Source organism: Mirounga angustirostris, unplaced genomic scaffold (genome assembly GCF_029215605.1).
Source record: "Mirounga angustirostris isolate CCGP_5_RB_7025 unplaced genomic scaffold, mMirAng1.0.hap1 SCAF_2, whole genome shotgun sequence".
In the NCBI taxonomy this organism is placed as follows: domain Eukaryota; kingdom Metazoa; phylum Chordata; class Mammalia; order Carnivora; family Phocidae; genus Mirounga; species Mirounga angustirostris.
The window spans coordinates 55,944,969-55,960,046 of NW_026991710.1; the positions used below are offsets into that span (position 1 = coordinate 55,944,969).

Genomic DNA, 15,078 nt, shown 5'->3' on the forward strand with positions numbered 1-15,078 from the left:
TCACTGAAGCTTTTATCAAACTACCAGAAAAAACATAAAACAACAACAACAACAAAAAAAACAAAGAAAAGTCTCCTCACAAAAGGGAACTACAAAACATTCATTAGCAGGATATTCAGCAGCCATTTATAATGAAGTATGTTCACATAATGTTAATTTGAAACTCAACAGAAATTAAGTATGCATAAAACTACCTAAAAACCATGCACAACAATGACATCAAAATAATACATGACAAAAGTGTCAGGGTAAGAACATCAAGGTCCTGTTCTTTTATTTTAAAAAAAATTTCTGCAATGTGTTTATCATGTGAAATTTTTAGGGAAAAAAATTCTTTTAACATATCCCAAATAATTAAGTGGCCTTTTAAACACCCCATTCTTTAGTTCTTTATTCCTGACCATGACTGCATCAGCTCTAACCTGGTTTTTCACTCAGAAATCAGCTACCCGTATATTCCAATACTGCTTTAACCATCTCTTGGTGTCTCAGCTAAGAATGCCTGTCTCAGTTCCACCTAGAAATCTACCACAGGTACTTGCTGCCGCTGAGATCGTCTTGGGTACAGCTGACACTCCTGGTTGCTCAGTAAGGATGTCTTTCTATGTTTGACTTGAACTTCCCCCTCTGTTCCACAGTCCACATCAGGTATAAGCAGTTTCTGGCCCGTTCTATCATGTTGCTAGCTGCTCCTCTGAATACAACATCAGAATACCCGGTGGCTGTTCCACTCTACCAGATATTTTATACCATTTTACTCCTATAAAATTTGTTACTAGTCACTGCCTCAAACTATGGTCTGTCTTGGTGAATATTTTCTGTGCACTTATATAATGCAGTCGCTGGGTCCCACGTTCTACAAATACCAGTAGATCAACTTGGTTGATTGTTTCATTCAAATTTCCTATATTTTGACAGTTAAACAGATGTGAAAATCTCCAACTGTGATTGCTGCTTTGTTTGTTCTTCCCCACTTCTGTCAATTTTTGCTTCATGTATTTTGAAGCTCTGATTTTAGGGGCATATACATCTGGGACTCGTATTTTCTTGAGGAATTGATCTTTTAATTATGACATGACCCTAATTATCTCCAATAATACACTATGTTTTGAACCTTACTTTGTCTAATATTAATGAAGACATACCAGCTTCTTATGCTTAGTGTTTACATGATATATCTTCTACCATCGTTTTACTTTCAGCTATGTCTTTATAGTTAAAGTATGTGTCTTATAAACAGCATATAGTTAGTTGGCTCTTGCTTTTTTATCCAGCCTCAAAATTTGTCTTTTAATTGGAATATTTAGTCCATTCAAATTTAGTGCATTTGTTGATATGATTGGGATTAAGTCTACTCGCTTGCTTTTGGTTCTCTCCTGTGGTGTTTCCCCTCTTTTTTGAATTAAACCTGTATTATTATTTTTCCTTTCCATCTCCCTTATTGGCTTTTTAGCTAAAAATTTCATATCATTTAGTGTTTTCTTTGAGGATTATATTATACATCCTTAACTCATCATGGGCTATGCAGAATTAGTATCCTACCTCTTTTTCTGTTAACAAAATTATAGTACAATCTATAATACTATTTATATTCTACTCTCCTTCGTGCTAATACTTTCATATATTTTGCCTCCACATATGTCTATTAACTCTTAAAAGAGTTTAAAAAGGGGAAAAAAACCCTATATTTACTTACACAGTTAGCAATTTCAGTGCTCTTCCTTATTTCTTTTCCATAGGTCTGAATTTTCACCTGGTGTAATCTCACTTTAACCTCAACTCTCTTTAAAGTTTATTCAGTTTGTGTCTGATAACTGTGAATTCCCTCAGTTTTTATTACCTAAAAATTCCTTCATCATGTCTACATTTTTATAGATTATCTTTTCTGGGTGTAGAATTCTAAATTGATATTTTTTCCTTGAATGTCACATTTTAAAGATATTATTACATTATCTTTTTTCAAAAGATTTTACTTATTTATTTGAGAGAGAGAGAGAGATCACGAGCAGGGGTGAGGGGTAGAGGGAGAAGCAGACTCCCCACTGAGCAGGGAGCCTGATGTGGGACTCGATCCCAGGACCCTGGGATCATGACCTGAGTTGAAGGCAGACACTTAACTGGACTGAGCCACCCAGGTGCCCATTACATTATCTTTTAGCTTCCATTGGTTCAGGTGAAAAAGCAGCTATCATTAATATCAATGTTTCCCTAATATGCAATGTGTCTTTCTTTCCTTAAGCTGTTTAAAAGACTCTCTCTGTATCTTTGGTATTAGCAGTTGACTGCAACAGACTTAAATGTAGTTATCTTTGTATTAATCCAACTTGCTGTGCCCTGAGTTTCTTGGATCTGTGCATTGGTTTTTGATAAAATTTGGAAAAATCTTCTCAATATTTCTTTGACTATTTTTCTGTTCCATTTTCTCTCTTCTCTCATTCTAGAACTTCAGTAACATACATATTAGATTACTTGATACTATCCCTGAGATCAGTGAGCCTTTGCTAATTTTAGTTTTCTCAGTTGTTCAGTTTGGAAATTTTCTATTGATCTTCAAATTCATTGATCCTTTTTTCTATTATAGATAATCTGCTTCTGCTATTAGTATCATCCAGGGAATTTTTATTTTAAATTTTTAAAATTTTAAGTTCTTGGATTACTATTTGATTTTTTAACAATAATCTTATCTCTCCAGAAATTACCAAACCTTTCAGACAATATTTTAATCATATTCCCATAAATCCTCTAACATGTTCAAACCTAGTTATTTTTAAATCCTTATCAGCTTACTTCAATTCCTAGATTGGCTGTGGGTCTGTTTCTATTGATTGATTTTATTTTTGAGTATGAGTAATATTTCCTTGTATAGTGGTTAATTTATGTGTCATTTTGACTGGCCACAGAGCACTAAGATTAAACATTTCTGGGTATGTCTGTGAGGGTGTTTTTGGATGAGATTAGCATTTAAATTAGTAGACTCAGTGAAGTAGATTGCCCTGCCCAATTGTAGGTGGGAAGCATCCAAGTCACTGAGGGCCTGAATAGAACAAAAGGCAGAAGAAGCAGGAATTTGCCCCTTTTTTCTGTCTCACTCCTTGAACTGGGACATCTCATTTCATCTTCTATTTCTTTGACCTGGGACTTCTACCATGGTTCTTGTGGTTCTCAGACCTTTGGACTGAAGCTGAATTACACCATTAACAATCCAGGGTTCTCCAGCTTGCAGATGGCAGATTGTGGGACTTCTCAGCCTCCATATCATGAGTCAATTCCTCATAATAATTCTCAATAAAGATATATGGATATAGATACAGAGTTGACCCTTGAACAACATGAGGGTTGGGGTACCAACCCCCCACACAGTCAAAAATCCATATATGATTTTGTTTTCCCCAAAACTTAACTACTAATAGCCTACTGTTGACCAGAAGCTTTACTGATAACATAAGTAAGGCATATTTTGTATATGTATTATTTATTGTATTCTTACAATAAACTAAACAACAGAAAAGAAAATTTTATTAAGAAAACCATAAGGAAGAGAAAATACATTTACAGTACTTTACTATAAAAAATATCCACATTTAAGTGGACCCACACAGTTCAAACCCATATTGATTGAGGATCTACTGTAGATACAGAAAAGAGATATATAATACTGGTTCAATTTCTCTGGAAAACCCTAACTAATACATTTTGGATTTTTTTTTTTACATACTTAGTAATTTTTTCATTATATGCTGACTTTGCAAATGATGTATAGTAGAGGCTCTACATTCTGTTATACTCTTCTGAAGAATGTTGTATTTTGTGCTAATATAGTTAATATAGTGGAGGATCCACACTGGTTTTGTGGAAGCTTCTTTTTTTAACTTATTCATATATTCATTTCATTTTTATCTTCAGTGCTAGGACAAAACCAAGTCCTATCAACATGGTCTTTACACCTATGGGTTGCCCTTCTGGTTCTTGAATAGAAAACTTATGATATTTATCAAGCTCCTCTAAGTAATGAAACTTTTTATTTCAATACACTGCCATATAGAACACATCACTTTTATTTAAATTTTTTAAATTTTTTAAGCTAAGCGGCCAACAGTAAAAATGTTATTATTTTTTTTTAATGCTGAATAAATGGGTGGTTATAAAAGGTTAACTGATTTGTCCATGTTAAGTAAGTGGAGGGGCATGATTCAGATCCTGGATCCCTGACTCTACAGGCCACTTTCTTAATCTCTGTGTGAAGAGCATGTGTCAGGGGAAAATGTCTATTAGGAGGAACCACAGGCAGTATCTACAGAGCTCTATGTAACACATACAGGGTAGCAGCACTGTAAACCATGTTTTGTATCAAAATATTTAGGTTCTATTCAAACATTTTGGAAAAAATGTAATAGTGCATAGAAGGAGGTCATTAATTTTTAAATTGTGTATTTAACCAATATTAGTTTGATTTTGAGAAAATAAGTTACATATTTTGCAGACAGAAAGGGAAGTTTTTGGAATGGGCTATGTAAGCTTTTGGTAATATATTTCAAATATGGCAATTTCCATCATTTGAGCCATGTGAAAAATATCAAAGTATTAACAGAATTTGGTATAAAATTCAAATTATGCTGATAAAACCATGTCTCATTAGTTTGGGAACAGTTAATAAATGGAGGTTTTCAGCTATTGGTCTTTGGGTTTCAAGCTATGTTATGACTGATAAAGAGCACAAAGAAGTATCCAAAGCAACTTCTGATGAGCCCAATTTGTTCACTCAATAAGTATTTCTTAAGCACATAATTAGTGCCATGGTAAGCCAGGCCCCTTCCAAGGAACTGTATGGTGTCCCCCTTCCAAAGAACAGTATGGTGGTCATGGGGCTGTCTGGCCATGACTCTGGCACTTGCTGACTCCAGGCATGAGAACTCTATGACCACCTTCCTTTTTAACAACTGGAAGTTAAGTGTGCCGTGGAGATTGTGAAATTGACAAACAGTGAGATTCTACAACATTGACACATAGGATTCTAATTCTTTTGAAGGAATCCACAGTCACTAAGGATACTTCTAGTTGAATATATAACACTTACAAGGGTTTTGAAGATAATTCAGAGATTTATCTGCATCCATTCTCTTAGAAGGAAGATGTCACAGGCTTTTTTAAATAAAAAATTCCTCCTGAGTACTGAACATGTATTCAAGTCTATTGAAGGTTAGATCATTTCTCATAGTTTTCAATGACAAAAAAAAAAAAAAAGAGTAGAAATACCTAAAGAACGTGTATGTATTGAATTTCTACAAACTTTGTCAGCCACAAGATGTGGAACAAGGTATTTCTGCTTCTTATTGAATTAATCCACTGATAAGGCTTCCCATAGTGTGGCTTAAAATGTGCATTTCCCTACCACGAATTCGAATCCTTTAATGAGAGTAAGCCGAGGGGCTTTTTTTACTGCATTAACTGCTAACCCTGTTCCCATAGGTATTTTCATCTCCACTTACCACCCAATCTGAGTATTATAATTGAAAAGGTGCAGAGAGGTCATCTAACTATTCTAAAATCCCCTCTGCTACATCCACCACAGTATGTAGTCACTCAACATCTCCTTGTATATCTGGACATAGGTCTTTTTAACTTTTAAAAAGTTTTTCCTTACAGATTATTTTTAATATCTTTTTTGAAGTATAATTGACATTAGTTTTAGGTGTAAATCTAATGATTCAATATTTGTATATACTGCAAACTAATCATCAGAGTAAGTCTAGTTTCCCCATCACCATAATAAGTTATATAATATATCATGCGGTATTATTGACTGTAGTCACTACGCTGTACATTACATTCCCATTACTTATTTATGACTAGAGCTTTGTGCCTCTTGATCCCCTTTTCCCATTTCGCCCACCCTCCAATCCCCCTCCTCTCTGGCAACCATCAAGCTGTTCTCTGCTTCTGTTTAATTTTATTTTGTTTGTTGTCTTGATTTGTTCTTTAGATTCCACATATATGTGAAATCACACGGTATTTGTCTTTCTCTGCCAGACTTGTGTCAGCGTAATACCCTCAAGGTCCATCCATACAAGATTTCATTTTTTATGGCTGAGTAGTTTCCATTGTGTGTGTGTGTATACACACACACACATATATACACACACACATACCACATCTTCTGAATCCTTTCATCCATCAATGGATATTTTGGTTGTTTTCATAATAATATCTTGATATATTAATTTTATTCTGCCATCTGAGTACCCTACCCCCCCCCCAAAAAAAACCTAAGCTCTCTTTCATATGATAACCTGTCCAGCTTCTGAAAGCCACTCACAACCTCTTTCTGGGCAAAACATCCTAGTTGCTCTTCCTTGGGCTACCCTTGCCCTTTGAAAGACAACCACATGCTGAAGACATTGCAGAGGGAATTTTTGTATATATAATTTTTGTTCTTTTAGGAAAAGGTGTTTTCTGTTTATTAGATTCTAGTCATTTGAACTAAGATTTAGCACATGAAAGTAAGAGCAGCTTCTATGGCCTGAATTCACCCATAATTACAGCTTGTTAGAGCTTGGTGATTGGTATGGAGGGTGAAATTAGATTACCAACCAGAAAGAGCAATTATTCCCTCTTGTACTGCTCAGCTTCAAAATTCCACTACTTACATTTATATTTAACTAACATATTAAGCCCCTAATCTGGCTCCAAATACTATGTAATGTGCTTTCATATACCTTTACATTAGCTGAGGAACCTAATTATCTAAGGAACCCTGAAGATGTGTGGCAGGAAAAGGTCTCACTTACTCAAAGCTTCAGCTCTGAAGCTCATGAAACCATCATTTATGAAGTCAGACACCATGATGACTGCTTTTATACATTTCATTTCACTTCATTACCAGTTCCAGAGATAATTATTTTTATATTCACTTTATTTTTTAAAAGATTTATTTGAGAGAGAGAGAGCAGGGGGAGGGGCAGAAGGAGAAGGAGAGAAAGAATCTTAAGCAGGCTTCATACTCAGCATAGCCGATGTGGGGCTCAATCCCATGACCCTGAGATCATGGCCTGAGCTTAAATCAAGAGTTAACTAACTGACCCACCCAGGTGCTCCTTAATATTCTTTATTTTCTTAAAATTACAACACTACCAAACATGCTTTCCAATAGGTTGTAATCCATACCAATAGGATGTTTAAAAATATTTTTAATTATGGAAATTAAAGTAAGTTTTTAAAAAATAAGAGCATGGGGCAACATTATGTGAAACAAAAAGCTCTGATTATATAAGACACAAAATTTGTAAAGAAACCACAAATAGATGTACCTGGTAGTCACTCATCTAAAGTTTCGATGAAACTGTAAATGTTGCTTATTCCCCAATTTCAACACATTGTGATTGCTGATGATTCAACTGAGTAATAACTGATCCCAGGGAGAGGCCTTTAAGCCACAAACTTCTCCATTCCATTCACTTCTGAGACTATAAAATAGCTGTACTATTCCTGGGCCAGTCACTTCTCATTTCTTACAAGAGCATCCAAGAGAAGGAACTGGTTGCAAAGTGTGAGGTAAGAGAGGTCTTAAATATTGTAAACTAGGATAGATTAGATAGATAGATAGATAGATAGATAGATAGATAGATAGATAGATAGATAGACAGACAGATAATAGACAGACATATCCTGTAAAATGTCAAAATTAAAATTATAGAGAATGTAACGCAATGGTTGCTTGAATTTGTAAACTTAGTAATTAAATAATCATTTTGGGTATTATGCTTTATCATTTTACCCCTGACATCACCTAGTACAATGCTTCACATTTTACCCCTGACATCACCTAGTACAAAGAGAAGTTATGCTCTGTGTGTGTTTATTTATGTCTGTGAGGAGTGTGTGTGTGTGTGTGTGTGTGTGTGTAAAATTGCCTATTCTGCCAGCCTTCCTATAGAATTCTGAAATTCCCTGGAATTTTAATTCCCTATCTTATTATAATCATAATATTCATCTGGTATTTTTTTAAATCTCAATTTGACTTTTGATCAATATGATCTAAAATAAAGACCGAGTTCAAAACTTGATTATAATTTTTCTTTTACATTTTATTTTTCTGTATCATAGATATTTAGGAAGCATCAAGAGGTGATGAAATCCCCCTAGAATCTCCATTAATCACCTCAAAACACCCCAAAATAATAATAATAATATGGGCAATTAACATTTTCCTGAATGTAAAAGTTTAAATAACCTTCAGAAAACTTTGTAATGTGTTGACCTATAATTGTATAATTAAATACTTAATTTAGCTCATTTTTCTCAAAAATTTATTAGCAATTATAACTAATACATTATAACAATTTGTATCATAAGATAAAGAGGCTACAATCAAAATTAAAATATAAAATGAAATGCTTTGGAAATGTCCTTTCCCAAATGTCAAAAATAGGTCCCTCTAAACAGCATAAAATTTTTTGGGTTACCTGAGAACCAAATCAAATTTCTGTCACCTAAATTAATTTCAGTCATTATTATGTTGTTTTGAACTTCCTGAGCTCAGTAAATAACTGCTTAACCCCACACTAGCATTCTCTGTATAAACTGAGGCTGTATTTCATTACAGAAACTACTATTACCATATACAGAGATTATTCTGTAATAATATGTGAAAGTTTATTTTTAAAAGAATTGATGTAGTTGCAAAGTACCTTTGATTTTATCCAAACAACAATGTGTTCCATTAATAAATAGATTGATACCCTAAGATTAAGTAACTTGCCTAAAGTCAAAGAGTTGTTAGTGACATAATCGGTACGACAACTGGATCTTCCGAATTTATACTAACATTTGGTCTTTCTCCTGACTTCTAGGGTATTTCTGAGTAAGATGAAAGTTCTCCTTCTGATCACTGCCATCTTGGCAGTAACTGCTGGTTTCCCAGTAAGTATCCATTTCTATATTCCAGAGTATTTATGAATGTTTTTTGTTCTAATTCATTAATCTTAGGGATTTTTTTTCCTCCACACACTGTTTTTCTACCTTATAAACATGCCTGATATCTGCCCCTTTAACATGATATTCTAGAAAATACTGTAAATCATATATTGTTCAGTGCTTAGTTCAATTCTATATAGCTTGGTGCAGTGGTGAATTTTAATCATTTAGAAAACATATTGACACTTTGCAGAAAAATGTTTTTCTGGACACTCAAATCCTAGATTTTAAAAAATGGATAGTATAAAATAATATTAGGTAGTAGATAAATTATTTCCTTCAAACATAATGTATCTACTTCTCAGGTTGTGTGTTTTATCAGCATGAGTTGAACTAATTTTACTGTTTGAGTTTTAGGTCTCTGAAGACCAGGAAAGAGAAGAACGAAGTGTAAGTTAAATTTTCTCTTTTTAACATGTAAGATTTCCAGGTAAAATATCCATAACTGAGGTTTAAATTCCTGTACCCAAACTTCTCAAACTCTAGAGAAAACCTTAAAGAGTTTAGGTATTATTAGCACTCCACAGAATAGACTTCAAGAATTTGATCTTTGTTTGTAAAAAGGGAATTGTATCAGCATCTCATGTAACAGTGGGACCCAAACTGAAACTTGAATCACTCTGTGATAAACTGGGTTATAATATTTTTGTTAAAATTATCTAACCTAATGGAGGCTCATAATTGTTCATGCCTCCACTCTGCTTAACTCTATAAAACTCATTCCAGAAAAGGTAAAAATATAATAATAATAATTAAAACTTAAGAATTGGGAGCCGTGGACCAGCTCTGATGACCCCACCAGTGACAAATTCACTAAAGGATTATTTTGGTCTAAACAGTTAATCAAAAATTTTTAAGAAAAAGAAAATAAAATTTGAAGAGGAAGGGTCTTGTTTGGGGATTCATTTATACTCCTAGAAATCTTATTATCTGAAAGGAAGCATGGGTTTGGGGTCAAAACTATAAACAGTGTTAAAGATACAGAAATTGATAGGTAGAAGATAAAGACAGAAGATAAAGAGGGAAAGAGGAAAGAACGAAAAGAGATAATGAGGAGATTGTATCTAACACAAGTTTTGGGTAAAGATCTTATATAAAAGCAAAGGGAGAAATCTGATGTCATCTCATCAAAGCCCCTCCCTTTCGACCTTACAGTTAAAAGCAATTATCAGGAAAATTTGGCTATGAGTAGAAAGGTACAAAGATATGGGTATCTCTAAGTAATTTCCTAAAATTTTCTAAAATGATGCAAATTAATTAAATCTCTGTTCGTAGTGCACATAGAAAAGGTAAATGATCCTAGAATTTCTAAAACCTCTACTTAAAAGTGAAGATCCATGTTAAAAGGCTATTTTACCTCTTTCAGTCATAAAGAGTAAAACAAGCCTTTTTAATTTCTTTCAACAGGTCAGTGGGAGCAATGAATCAACTTCACAGTTTTATGGGCCCCCTTACCAATATCCATTTGGCCTATATCCACCATTCCTGTATCCAAGATATCCATGGTTTAGGTATTATTATCTTCCTTTTCCAATACCTCTGTCTGGCCCTGCAACTCCTCCTCTTAATGGACAGTAAACAAGAAAGAAAAGTTCCACTACAATTTAAGATGAAATAGGTGGTAAGTATATCCAATGCAAAACATGTTTTTAAGTTGTTGTCTGTTAATTATAATATATTGTTCTATGAAAAAAAATATGTTTCAATGTTCCCACTTACCCCTTTAAGTTACAATTTGTTTTAATATTTTTCTCTGGTAGACATTGTTAGGTCTCCACTCAGAGGTACATACTTGAGTCTTTCCACGATCAAGGGAGCAGAGCAGTTTAAAAACCTCATTTGCTATGAAATAAACCCTTTCCTTTCTTACTAAAAGATTTCTAACTTTTTTAACATTTTCTACTATCATAAACATTTGGGCATATTTGTGCTAAGTCAGAGGTCTAAAGGAGGCAAAATTTCAACCAAAGTGGATATCACAATAGATAAACTTATGGATCTAGGGTCTAAGGCAGACTTTAGCCTATTCCTTCGAAAATCATATATTTTTCTAATTAATATTAAAACCTCAAACCTAGCTTCTGATGGTCATATTATAATAAAATCCTAAAGGCTAAATATCCCATGTATAATAGAGACCCCTTCATCTTATATCAAGAAAGTTACTGGATGAATTGAAGGAATGTAGACTACAGATTACATCAGGACCAACAGGGCTGTTTTAGGAAACAAAAACTTTCAGCTAATATCTACTACTAAAGGCCTCTGCCATCTTTGCTGCACCTACTCAGTCTTCTTAGGCAGAAAATTTCCCAGTCCTTGAACCAGATTTACTTTTGAAGTAATCTTCATAATTAAAAAGAAAAAAAAAAAGTAGCAAATTCACAAGCAAATTACCCATTTGGATTAATAACTGAATGCTTATCATTTATTTCAGGTCACTGTAAAACGGAATGTGAGCCACTTCCTTGAAGAATCAATATTCCTGCTAAAAAGATAAAAATAAATGTAACTGAAATAGCATACAGTATTCTCTCATTGATATCTTTAGTGGGTAAAGTAAATTTACTTCTGCAGTAAATAACGTGCTTTGCTGGTAGGAATGCAAAATAAATTTTAACAGATTTTTATACACATTTCTTTTTTTGAGACAGTGCGTGAGCTGGGTAGGGTGGGAGGGGAGAGGGAGAGAATCTTAAGCACAGGCTCAATCTCATGACCCTGAGATCATGACCTGAGCTGAAATCTAGATGACACACCGCCACCAGAGTTATCTTTTGAAATATACATTGACATATTTCTGACTCACTCAAATGCCTTGGAAGGCTTCATCTCATCTGCAGCTTAAATCCGTCTCCCCCCACATGGCATTCAAGGCCCTTTTACAGACTAACCTTGAGCTTCCTTTTGAATTCCATCAGCCAGCCTCTCTTATGGCCCCAGAGGTTCCACCACACTACTGGCTTTCATTCTCACACTGCTGTGCTTTTGCTTATGGTGCTCTCTCTTCATGCAATGTCCATTCTTCTGTTTCACTATTTAAATCTGGTTTATCTTTCAAGACCCAAATCCAGTATCATGACCTCCATGAAAAACTTTCTCCTATCTCTCCAAACAGAATGACTAACTCACCACTTTGACCTTCTTCCACTATGTTTTATTTCCTCTTTTTTTAATATATCTTATTATACTTTAATTTATAATAAAATCATCCATTTACATTTCTGCATCTTTCTCAAGAAGACTGTAAGCTCCTGCAGTAACACAATAATATAACTATTCCCCAGTACTTAAGCTGACTGTAGGGAACTCGGTGAATGTTTGATAAATAAAATATATTAAGAAAACTTTCAAATTCCTAATGTTAAACAAAAGAGCTTATTCATATCTCTGACCTATATCAACATGTAAATTAGCAGATTATTCCTCTTTGTGAAAAAAAAAAAAACTTCTTAATCAATATATCAATGGTAACATTTCTCTATCTTACTCAATTACAGCATTAGCAAAACAAATTGGGTAACTTTGTGTCTATCCATACTCTGCTACAGAAATTTTAGGGCCCATAAAATTTGAAGTCATGAATAAAATTATTTGTCACAAGACAATGCAAAAATCATTATATATGTATGTATATATATATATATATAATTATACATACAATTTGAAATTACACACACACACACACACACCTCACAGGATTTAACATTTGTGTCAGCTATGGAAAAACCAAGTTCAGATTTTAGTTAACCAAATATATATTCCCTTTCAGATAAAGTAAATGCACACAGCAAAGATTTTGCAAACTTTATTGAAGAACAACTTGTCCTGATCATCAGTTTCCATAAATCTCATGATGAAACTCTAGAAACAAACCCCTAAAGGAAGAAAAGGTAGCAGGTGGTGATGAAAATAGACTTTCTTACAGTAAATGACAAAAAGCATCCAACAAGATTCTACTTGAACAATGACTCTTTTATTGTGTCACAATGACAACCTTTGTCCCCACAGGTCAGGAAATTAGAAAAATTCTCTTTGAACAACGACTACATTTCTCTACTCCAAGTTAAAATTGTTTATAGCTAACACCCCTAACATCAATGAGGGAAACTCTGCCATGACCCATAAATTGGCTACAAATCAAGGCCAGCCTAATGAGTCCCTTGGCATGACTTGAGTAGGGAAATTGCTGTCTCCCTTGGTCATTTTCAGGGATCAGAAGTTCCTCAAACATTAAATATTCATTCTTTGGTATTAAAGTCAGTGATCCCAGTTAAAACTATGGGAGGGAGAGCAAGAGGACCAAACTGTCCTCAATATAATTTGGTAAATGCATTTTATAATGATTATTTCCCAACCTTACAGCTGACATATTGGAGGCGACTGCAATACGGAGGAAAGGCAGTCAAGGGAAACCAAGATGGAGGAAAATGAAGGTAGGAAATCAAAGCCCTGAAGAGAGGCCAAAGGCAAAGCTTGGCTGCTCTAAAGTTGGGGAAGGACAACTCTCTAATTTACTGTCTTTCTTCCATTTTTTTTGCTTAAGTCTTTGATGTATATCCTTAACTCTCAAATTTTATTCACCTCAAATTATATCACTGTAATTTCCTGGGGGAAAAAAAGAAGAAACTGTCATTTACTTTTAACCACTATATTTGTGAAGCAAATACATTCTATTAAAATTAATCAGTTATTCCCCCAGTGAGTGTGGGCAACAACATTCCTGGTCCTGATGCTTTTGACTACTGTGACTAGGAAGGGACTTTCTCAATGAGAGGATCAGTCAAGCCTCCATTTTCTTTTGTAATCTAATGTTGGTTTATGGGGATAGGATCCACAAGAACAATATTCCCAAAGTGTGTTTCTTAAAGATTCTTTAAAACATCATTTGCTTAACTATGCTTCCCAAACTAAACTGACCATAGTATGATCCCCATCTCATCTAAAACAGTTGATAAAATTAGTGTGCCCCTGAACACCTATGTTATTTTAAAATGTAATCAGCTATGGAGACACTAAGTACCATATTCACATGGAGACTATATACTAATTACTGAAAAAGGCTTTATGGAAAAGTAAGCAAAAGGCTAAATTCATCGCCACTATTCTGTTAGTTCTTTGAAAAGAAGACTTACATTTTCCCATATAATCTTTCAGATTTCATTCACTCACTAAAAAACTAAATATTCATTTTGTGTCAATCATTGTGCTAAATGCTAGGGATTCGGAAAAAAGGATTTTTTTTTCACCTTTAAGGATCTTAAAGAGATTAACATGTATACAATTACAATAAATGTAGTAAGTACTCCAATAAAGTATTCACAGAGTTGTTTTGTATTTTTGGCTTTGGGGGGTTTTTTGCAGGGGGGTTGTTTGTTTTTAAAGCAGAAGGGAAACTAGCTCTGCCTACACAAATTAGGAAAGCTCCCATAGATGACTTTGAGCTGAACCTTAATGAATAAAAAAGGTAACTGACAAGTATATAAGCACAAATTAAATGTTCAACAGATGTCTACTGTTGGATAAACTCTACTCAGATTAGTATTTTTTTAAAGATTTTATTTATTTATTTATTTGAGAGAGAGAGAGAGAGAGAGCGTGCATGTGTGCAGAAGGAGGGGCAGAGGGAGAAGGACAGAATCTCAAGCAGGGTTCCCATTGAGCACAGAACCCAATGCAGGCCTCGATCCCAGGACCCTAAGATCATAAACTGAGCCAAAATCAAGAGGTGGATGTTTAACCAACAGAGCTACCCAGGTGCCCCTTAAATTAGTATTTTTAATGACATTTGTCTTTGTTAGTCAAAGTAAAAGAGAACAAAAGATGGGGAATAAAATAATTTAGAACCTGTTTCTAATGAATAAAAAATTAATATCAAGTTCTCCTAACCTTAGGAATACCCTCTGACCTGAGAAACAAAAGAGAAGGCAATAAATACCTTATTATATTCTTGTTCAGTACATCACATTTCTGCTAGTTTTTCATATGGATATAGAAAACAGGTATCACCTGATGAGTTATTTCCTTAGTAAATGGCTAAGACACGCAGGAGGTAGTATTTCTCCAAGTGAGAGCCCAGCAAGAGTTCAGCTCCACAGTCAGAGGGAA

The 15,078-nt window shown here is 34.2% G+C and overlaps 1 pseudogene; it reads right to left on the bottom strand.

The window, feature by feature from the left end:
* Positions 1-469: 469 nt before the first annotated feature.
* LOC123848924 (SNRPN upstream reading frame protein-like) lies at positions 470-10,474 on the bottom strand (annotated as a pseudogene).
* Positions 10,475-15,078: the final 4,604 nt, after the last annotated feature.